The 9,711-nt window shown below is 51.9% G+C and overlaps 1 protein-coding gene across 2 annotated transcripts in view; it reads right to left on the bottom strand.

The window, feature by feature from the left end:
* The window catches only part of TWIST2 (twist family bHLH transcription factor 2), a 48,348-nt gene that overhangs the window by 33,301 nt on the left and 5,336 nt on the right, over nucleotides 1-9,711 (bottom strand). Inside the window, exon 2 of one of the 2 annotated variants that reach the window (XM_019628169.1) lies at nucleotides 4,419-6,015. The exons of the other annotated variant lie outside the window; for it this stretch is intronic. The gene's annotated coding sequence lies outside the window, so the exon portion shown is untranslated. Of the gene's footprint in view, nucleotides 1-4,418; nucleotides 6,016-9,711 lie in introns of those variants that run through there. 2 annotated transcript variants of the gene reach the window in all.

Raw genomic sequence — 9,711 nt, 5'->3', positions numbered from 1 at the left:
CAGGTGGACCCCAGGACAGGTGGACCCGGGGCAGGTGGACCCGGGGCAGGTGGACCTGGGGCAGGTGGACCCGGGGCAGGGTGAACCTTGGTCCAGCGTCTCTGCAGAGCAGCCAAGGCCTGCAACACACCCGTCAGCCCTCTTAGCCTCGCTTTGCCCAGAGGGCACCAGCCTCTCTGCCCTTGTCCGCTCCCCCGGCCCTCCCATTCTGAGTCTGGGCCCGGGTCCCGCCCGCCTGCGCCCAGGCTGACCCTCAGGAACTGGGAGCTGCCTCCCGCCCAGGAGTCCTGGCGTCCCATTCAAGCCTCCCTGCTCTGTTTATCTGCAGCCAGAAGACAAAACGCCACGGCTCTGAGTCACCCTGCTCCCCAGTCTGATTCATACGGGAGGCCCATGCGGGGACTAACCCGCCATTAACCTCTTGGTTTCTTTACGTATCTCCAGCAAAAGGCAGCTGTGGCTCTGGACTGAGGATTCACGCGCTGCCTGGCTCCGTGTGCTCCTGGTGTCACACAGACAGGACACGATCTGGGGAAGCCGTGGGCCCAGGGCTTTCCCTCCTGGAAACCTCGGCCACTTCACCCTGTGCTGATGGAAACTTACAAATATTTCAGTCATCTTTCTGAAAAGGATTTGGTCATCTGGCAATGTGGCCCCAGAATTTGCCAGAAGAATGCATCAAGTGCAGCTCAGGGTGTGACAGGCTTGGTGCAAAGATACGCCTAAGAGTCTAAGAGGGAGTGTGAGACTCAGAGCCTGGTGCTCTGCTGGGGACACAGATCGGTCTCTGCCCCTAGGGAGGCACAGACATTAGAGGAGGTGCCACCAGCGGGCGCGGGGCCTAGGGTTCTGAAGAACTGGACCTGCAGGGACGGGTGGGGGTGGGGGTGGGGGGTGTGAATCCACTGCTCCTCCAACCTCCCCTCCAGCCCTGAGCACTTGCCGTTCACCACCGAAGGCGCCAGTGGTTTTCATCTGTTCCCAACGACTGGTGAGCATAGACACCCCAAAGGCTTGGAGGGGTCTTTCTTTTCCCTCCTGCCAGCTTGGGTCAGTAGAAGAGTTCTGAGCTCACTGCATTTTCTCCACTTGCTTCCACAAACCTAAAGTGGTTTATGATGAACAGATCCCCAAATACACAGACCAAATAAGAAAAAGAAAAGTGAGGATGCTGAAACCAAAGGGGGGGGGCGTACCACAGCGGGCAGAGGAGGAGCTAATTCCCCTAGAGAAGCGCCATGAGCAGTTGTGCCTCCGCGACAGGTGGAAAGCAGGGAGCCCGGCCCGGCCAGGCCCGGGAAATGCTCTGGAAGAACACACCAACTTACCCAAACATTGCGGCGCTGTGTGAAGATAATGTGAGGATAATGGACAGGGTCCTGAATGAGGACTGCAGAAGACACAAAAATACAGAGGGTGCCAAAAAATCACACACATTGTAAGAAAGGAAAACTGTATTAAAATTGTAATACCCAATCTACACCGCTAACAAAAGATGAATACAAGGCACATTTGACTTCTGCAATTACAAGAGGTGCTCAAAGTGGTTCCCATCAGTGTCCAGACACTTCTGATGACGGCGAACTACTGCTTGAGCAACGTTGACCCAAGTGTCCACTTGTGTACATTTTTTTGGCACCCCCGGTATACCATGTAAGGCCACTTTCTTATATTACTTCAGTAGGAACCAAAGTTGTAACACTGAGCGAAGCTTCCATGAAGGCATTTCTGCGGGGGAGGGGAGGGCCGAGGGGGGACTGCTTTACTGCTGTGGGCCTGGGGTGAGGGTAACCAGAGTCCAGAGGAAGAGGCAGTTGGGATGTGCCCCCCAACCTATATTTGAAAAGCACTGGTTTGTTTCCTCAAATTGCAAAAGTCACACGCGCACGGCATTTGCAGAAGATTGGGAAAATACAGACAAGCGGTAAGAAGGAAAGGAAGGGCTTTTGTTTACATTTTGGTCTAGAGACATTCCCTCCTCACTCCCTCTCTAGATAAGCACCCCCATGCGAGCACACACACTTTCACATGTGGGGTTTTCAGCCTGGGATCACGGGATGGGTTCCACTGTGTAACCATTCCCTGAGCATTGTTCAACGTTCGTTGACGACACAAAATCTGCTGACTGCATAGTGTTCCAGTCTGTGGATGGACCGCAACTCATTCGAGCCACCGCCCACGATATTTCAAACGTTTCACCAATATTAGCAAAGCTAGTGTGAATTTCTTGTTGCTGAGCAGATCCGCCGTTATTCACACAAGATAATTCCTGAAAGTGGAATCACTCACTCAAAGGGGATTTCCTAGTTTTAAATCTTTTCTCACCTCAGAGTCTCCTTAGAGAGACTTGACCATTTCCTGGCTCCCTGGCAGAGACAAGACAGCCCGGCCCCTCACGCCTCCCTCAACACCGGGGTTTTTGTTACAGTTTCCCAATTTAATAAACAGTAGTCTCCTCCTGTTTTGTTTTTTGATTTCTTGATTATTGTTGAAGCTCAACATCTTTTGTGTATTTTGAGGCCAACTGAATTCCTCCTTTGGTAAGTTCATACTGTTTGCCCCGATTTCCCACTGGGTAATTGTCTTTTTTTCTTTTGAATTTTTAAGGGTTCCTTGTCTAGTGAAGAGTATTGGTCTAATGTAACACAGATTGTACATCCTCCCGGGTTCATTTAAAATTTTGACTATCAGAGCTTTTTGGTGTAGAGAAGTTTTTAATTTAATCAGAGTTCTTTTTTCCTTCTGACTTGTGCTTGCTGTAGTTCCAACGACCAGCTTTAGGAAACAGAGGCTGTGAAGAGACAACAGTACATGTCACTTCCGTCCTCTGAAAGTTCATTGGACTCTGTGGGACAGTGACCCAGGCGTCCCTCTACATTCCATCCTTGGTGGGGCCACACACTGTAGGTGACCCCTGCTGCACGGGCCCTGGGAACCTCGATGGGGCAAAACCAAGGCATCTGCCGGGTTTCACCAGGAAATCTGGGTTTCTATTAGCTCTGGCAGCAGCTGTTTTAAGGGAGAAGATGAGTGGGTGACTATGGTGACATCCATGCCCAGCCAGCATCAGGGGTGCCAACTTAGCTCATGTCACACGGATGACATTTCTGGAAGTGAGTTGAGCAAAGGACCGCTGTGGCTGGAGTGCTGGCCCCAGGGTCCCGGGCACGCAGCGGTGACATGGACGTGTTTGTTCCCTGGGGAAGCTCTGCTGGGCTGCAAATCTGAAGAAGGTGCTCATGAATCAGGGTGTGTCTGCTGTGCCGCTACAGGGGGACCAGCAGCGGTGACAGAGGGGGACCTGAGACCAGACGAGTCTGGCTTGTGGGGGTGACCCAGTTCTCATCAGGCGCGATGCACAACTTAACGAGGGGAACGGCAGACAACCAGAGTCCTGACCTCTGTCTCCCTCGGGAGCCCTCTCAGCAGCTGGCGGGCGTCTGTCCCCCTCGCTGGTGGGTCTCTTTGCTGGGACCAGGGGACCAGGCGTGGGGACAGCAGCAACCACTGCACCTTTGCTTTCGGCACTCGCCCTTCCCGGCCCGATTCTTTGGGGTCTCTTCTGAGTTCTCCTGGGCCCTTCCGTCTGGATTCCCGACACAAACATCCACGAGCCCGATGTGCTCTCTGGAGTCTCTGCGAGGGTCTCACCGTGCTGGCCACACCACACCATGCAGGTGATGGCGTGTTAGAAAGCAAGAGCTGAAACACGGCCGAGGAAACACCGGGCCAGCCCCTCTCCTGCCCATCCCTCTTGTCTGGGTCCCCAAGACACAGGTGGCTCAGGAAACATGTAAAAGGTTAACAGATGGGTGGGGAGTGGGGGGAGGAGAGACAAAGGACAAAGGGGGGAAACCAGCCCGCTGCCCTGAATGATTCTGTGTGACCCTCCTCCCCAGGAGTGTCCCCCTCTGGGGGCAGCGCCTGCAGTGCCGGTCACGGTCACATGGCCCACTCACTGCACTGTGTTCTGTTCCCAGGACTGGACAGAGAGAGGGGTTCATTTAGAAGAGCGGCCCAGAGCCAGAGGCCCCACTTTCTAGGGATCATCACATCCCTGGTGGTGGCATCAACCCTTCGAGGGTCTCTGAGCCTGGGGACCAGCCTGAGCCGGCCTGGCTTTGGGGGACCATGCCTGAGTGTGATGGTTACCATCCTCATGTCCCCCACCCCCACCCCACCACCACCACAGAGGCAGGCAAGGCTCCCGCTCATCTGACGACGGGCTGATCGCAGCAGTGAGGAAACTTGGGGCCACTCCCTCCATCCCCAGCCCCCTAAAGGGTGCGAACTCAGTGTACCAGGCAGAGGCTTCCAGAGGGGCCATCGCATGCCCCTAAAGCCAGAGGGGACAAAATAAACAACGTGTTATCAGAGTTGTTTGAGGAACTTTTTTTTTTTTTAATGACCGCATTAGGAAAAGGATTTCGAAAGGAAAATGCTTTTAGACAGGACGGCTTGACTAGATGAAAATCATCTGATAAGCGCTGAGTCATGTGGGTAAACTGGAGAGCATCTCTGGAAAGTGGAGAAAAGTTGAAGGCTTATAATAAATACTTCCACCCCCAAGGCCTATCGGTTACCAGAGAGGCCCACGGGCTGAGTCACAGGATTTTGGTTTTGGTGGTAAAATACCCATAATGTAAAATTTATCATTTTAAAGTACACAGTTCAGTGGAATTAAGTCACATCGTTGTGCAAACACCATCCCTATCTAGTTCCAGGACTTTTTCATTGCCCCAAACAGAAATCCTATATCCATTAAGCAATCATGCCTCCCTCCCCTCCCCCAAGTCCCTGGCAGCCACGGACTGACTCTGGTCTGCTCTGGGTACGTCAGTTAAATGCAGTCATACAATACTTGGTCTTTGCGTCTGAGTTCTTTAACTTAGCACAACGACCTCAAGGTCGCCAAGGAATCAGAACTTCACCCTTCTCGTGGCCGAGTGATAACTCCATCGTGCGGCTAACAGCAACCCACTCATTCATTCCTCAGCTGACGCACATCCGTGTCGCTGTCCCCGTTTAGCGACTGTGAACAGTGCAACACGCGTGGACAGGTGCTCAGACACCTGCTTTCAACTCGGTGGGGTATATACCCAGGAAGGAGTGCCTGGGACCACTGGCTGTTAGGATTTTCATAACTGGAGGGCTAGCAGAAACTCCATCACTTTCCAGGTCAGAAAACGGAGTCCCAGAGGGGTTGTGACATCCTGAACGCCACACACAGTTACAGGACCGGGAGCTGAAAGACGTTGTCTGCTCCATGTTCAACTTCAGTGACATCTCACTGGGGACACTGATCCCCAGGCACGAGACAATGGGTTTCGCCCGGCGGATGAACTTGGGGACCTAGCCTGCCCCTACAAAGGCAACAGCCTTTGGTTTCCGTCTAATTAAAATTTCCCCAAAGAGAAAAATGCCCTGTCAGAGGAGCTTCCTCGGGGGGAGAGTGACATATGATTTATTCTGGAAACAATGACTTCAGTACATTGCAAACTCCGTGGTGGAGAGCCACACTGCGCATCGCAGGAACGCTCACCAGCCCTCGGAGCTCACAAGCTGCCTCGCAGTGTGAAGAACGCAGCAGCAGAAAGCGCAGAGGGCCATCCAGGGCCAGCGATGGTGCCTGGTCACCTTCTGTCTCCTCACTCCCCTTCTTCCTGGTTAGAAAAGTGAGATTATGTGATCGGTGTTCAGCGGGGGTTGCTGTAACTTCCAGAATCGTATACCACAAGCCGACTGTCCAAGAGCTTGGTTCTGAGACTGCACGTGACACGCTTCTGAGGGACGCGCAGGAGGACGAAGCGTGTCGCCTGCAGAAGTGGCGTTTCATCACCGGTCCAGGAGTCCGTCCTGCTGCCCAAGCAGAGCGGTGCCGTGCAGGTGGCTCTCCCAGCAAAGCCAGGCTCACCGGCTTCCCTGCAGACCTCGGGGGGTGGCGGGCGGGGTGCTCTCCGGGACGTCGGCTGTTTTCAGAGGAGCAGACGTGGGGTTTGACTGCAGGGCTTATATCTATGGTTATGAAATCCAGGAGGAGGAAATAAATGCTGAGTTATCACTTCCTATCATTAACCTTGGCAAACGCTGGGCTCCCGCTCAGACATTCATCAGTGTGACCTGAGCGGGGGGGGGGGGGGGATCGGTGAGCAGCTCCAAGCCGTCCAGCCTGGAGGTCCAGGGCAGTACGAAGGGGGTGGAGCCAGCAGGGGCCCGCCTGTTGCTCCCCTCCACTGTCATCAGAGGGGCCCTTCAAGTCACTCAGATCTCCACCCCTGCGGACAGGAGGTGACCACCCCGCCCACCTGCTCTCAGGGACCTGTTTTTTTCTGGCACCTGAAACACTTAGTGACTGTGGCAGACTCCTCCCAGGCAGGGGCCACATCTGGCAGGTCTCTGATGCCCCTCTCAGGATGACGCGGACCCCTGGGAACACATAGGACGTGAAGGCATTGCAGGGCCCTGTTAAGCCACAGTGGCCGGGGTGGCCTCTGCCTGGGGCACTACTGCCGCAGCATTAAGGTGGCTCTGCAGGATTTTTACAAAATGTTATTTTTCTGGGAAGGCAGGCAGAAGCTTGTTCAGATAAGCCACTGTCCTCCAGGTTTCTGGGGGACCCCAAGGAGAGGCCATGGACCTGCAGCGGGCAGCAGAGGCTGGCACACACCATGCACAAGCCCGGGTCCTTCTGGTCTCTTCTTAAGAGGCCCCGACCCCCTCACCACCCCATTCATTGCGAAATTCCCTTTTCCTGTCCAAATCCTCCTTTTTTATTTTCATTTGTCATTCCTGAAAAAATTACCTTTTTCATATTATAAATTGTAAATGACAGATTAATATTTACAGAGTCGCTGGAGACACACACAGAGATTAAATTGCTTGGCAATGAAATTCTATGGACTTATTCCTTTGTGAAATGTAATACACCGAAAATGGATATAGCATAATAACAATATTTGAAAGGAGCAGATAAATAATATCATAGTCCTTGCTTTTTGCTTAATGTTTAAAAGAAAATCTGTACCTTCAAAAAAAAATAGTCTTAAAGTTTTAGAATTGGCAATAATGTAACATCCAGCAAAATAGCCTTGTGTTAATTTTGCCTGTAAAGACCTCTTTGTGTGGACGTTTTATTATACAATTACACAAAAGGGGCCTCGAGATACGCACCGTGTGCGTGGAGACCTGCCTCAGCCCTGCTGAAGACACCAACGCCAGCCCCGGATGCACCACTGGGGGAGTCACCACGGCCCTCAGGCAGTTTGGGGGTGATCAAAGCAGGTCATTTTGCACAAGAGAAATCAACGAAACAAACACCTCAGGCTTCCTATCCATTTGGGGCACTTTTGTTCTGGAATCAACGGAACGATTTTCTTAGAAAACAGTCATGGTAGCCGACTGTGAGTGTGAGTCACCCGGCACACAGGTGGGAAGGGTCTGGACACACCTCTGTTCCTGAGCTGTCCCCGACCTTCAGGGTTGCCAGACACGCTCGGCTCCGAGAACCTTGATGGCTTATTTCCACCCTGTGTGATGGGGCTGCTGCTGGGACCTGAGGCTGGGCGTTCCGTTCAGCCTTTATCACTTAGTATATAATATGAAGCCTTACATGGACTTCAGTTATAACAATAATAATGAGATGAGAGCTCAGTGAAAGAATAAACACAAGAGTATATGCTAGGTGTGTGTATGTGGCGGAGGGGCAGGGGGCTGGAAAAGAAGGCCTCACCAGACAGAAAAATGCACAAAGGGCCGTCTTTCTCTCTTAGGCCCCCGCCTACCCACACAGACACCACGGAAGGGAGGGGAATGGGTTGGCTGGGTGTACCCTGAAGGGTTAGAATCGCTAGGACCCAATATGTATGTAGGTTCAATTTGGAATGATGTGACTTCAAGAAAATGAATCGTCAGTGAAGACGCTGCTCATCAGTCAGCCCAACTGTGTGCAGAGACGTGACGCTGAGTTTGGGAACCAGAAGAACACCTCTTCCTCGTGTCCTTTCCAATTTGCGGTAACACAGGCGTTTCCCAAAGAGATAGGTAAGCACCTTACTGTGTATTTCTCAAGCATTCTCGTTAAGAATGGCACTTTGAGTCCACACAAGCTTCCTGGAAGCCACCAGTGACTGTGTAGGTCTTGCTGACCCTGAGGCCAGCTCGCTTGCCTGGTTAGTCCTCTGCCGAGTGCAAAGTTGTTGAGGTAAACACACACCTTTGCACCCCCGCTCACCTGGGGCACGTGGCTTTTGACTTCTGGTCCCTCTGCAAAGCAAAGCTACTGAGAGCACTGCGATGAATAGAAGGAAACCACGACGCACCATTTATTTCTAGATCTCCTGCTTGAAAGAGCACGCGGCCTGCTGCCATTCCGACTTAGAGCTATGAAGTCGGGCCCACAGAGAAATACACGGGCGGCACCACACTGCCAAGCCCTGGCCTGTGTTTTCTTTACAAGCTGTCCCTCCTGGAGCCCCCACTTGTCTCTGAAGCGGGCAACAGTCTCTTGAGGCCTTCAGAAGAGAGATCTACTCAGAGAGTTTACCAGAAAGGCTGGCGTGGAGTTTACCCGGCACCGCATAGGAGAGCAGCACCGACAGCAGAAGTTGGGGCACGTGTTCTCCACGAGCAGCCAGACAAAGGACCCTACTGCCGCCCTCGGAAGCTTGAGGGGAACCAGCCCGCAGAGGTCCTGAGCACGCTGCTCTGCCTGATGCTCTGCAAGCGCTCTGGCTGTGACCACACCACAAACCTCAGCCATGCGGTTGGGGTTTCATGTGTGGTCGCCATCGAAGAGTTAATAGAAATCGAGGCTTTTGCCCAACTCTTTCTCGTCAGTTACACACAGATCTGCACGGCCAGAAAAACAAAGGCCACCGAATTAAGCAGTGAGAAACAGACGACATAACTAAATTGACAATTCCCCACCCCCCGCAAATGCCAATGGCTATTTTTATTTAAGGGTGAATGTGAGCTAAGAAGACAGAGCATTTTCCAGAATAACTGAACTTCATAACTGAAAGTTCTTCGGGTCCAACCCTGCCCGTCATTTAATTGTTGGAGAGACTCTGACCTGCAGGAAGGAGGGACATGCCCAGCTTTAACGGCACTGCTCTCAGGATCCGAGAAGACAAGTTACAGTTCTGCAGGAGACGCCACGAGGAGCTAGTAGTCTAACTTATTCCCTGGTCAAGCAACAGAGGAAAATGATGTTATGGTAGAAAACTGCACAGTAACTAAGAGTCTCTATAGACAGCACGCCCTCGGCTCTCCCAGCCACGGACTATCTCACACGTAATCACACGGGGTCATGTCATTCTTAACAATCGCCTTGTGGATAAAACAATACAGGTATTCGAAGCACATAAAGCGCTGTTTTGATTCAAAATGACTCTATTTTCAACTAAGCACTAAAAATGTCACTCATGTCAGAATAAAGGTATGTGCTGGCTTTCCCAGTTTCTGACTGGTCTCCTTTTTAACATGACAACCATTAGACCTCACTGCAGAAAAATCCCACCGTGCCTTGTTTACATCAGTATGAAAATCATGTCGTTATAGTCACTGCCTCTCATTTAACAAACATTAAATTAAGGCACATTTAACGTAGCTAAGTTGCATTAAAAGGTTTACTACTGAACCAAAACCCAAAATATGTTCCTAGGACAAACAAATCTGAATTACAAATGACCATGACTGGGTTTAGGATTTGAT

This window comes from Hipposideros armiger, unplaced genomic scaffold (genome assembly GCF_001890085.2).
Source record: "Hipposideros armiger isolate ML-2016 unplaced genomic scaffold, ASM189008v1 scaffold_17, whole genome shotgun sequence".
NCBI classification, from domain to species: domain Eukaryota; kingdom Metazoa; phylum Chordata; class Mammalia; order Chiroptera; family Hipposideridae; genus Hipposideros; species Hipposideros armiger.
Note: the sequence above shows the minus strand (reverse complement) of the source record. Positions and strands in the feature narration are given on the sequence as shown.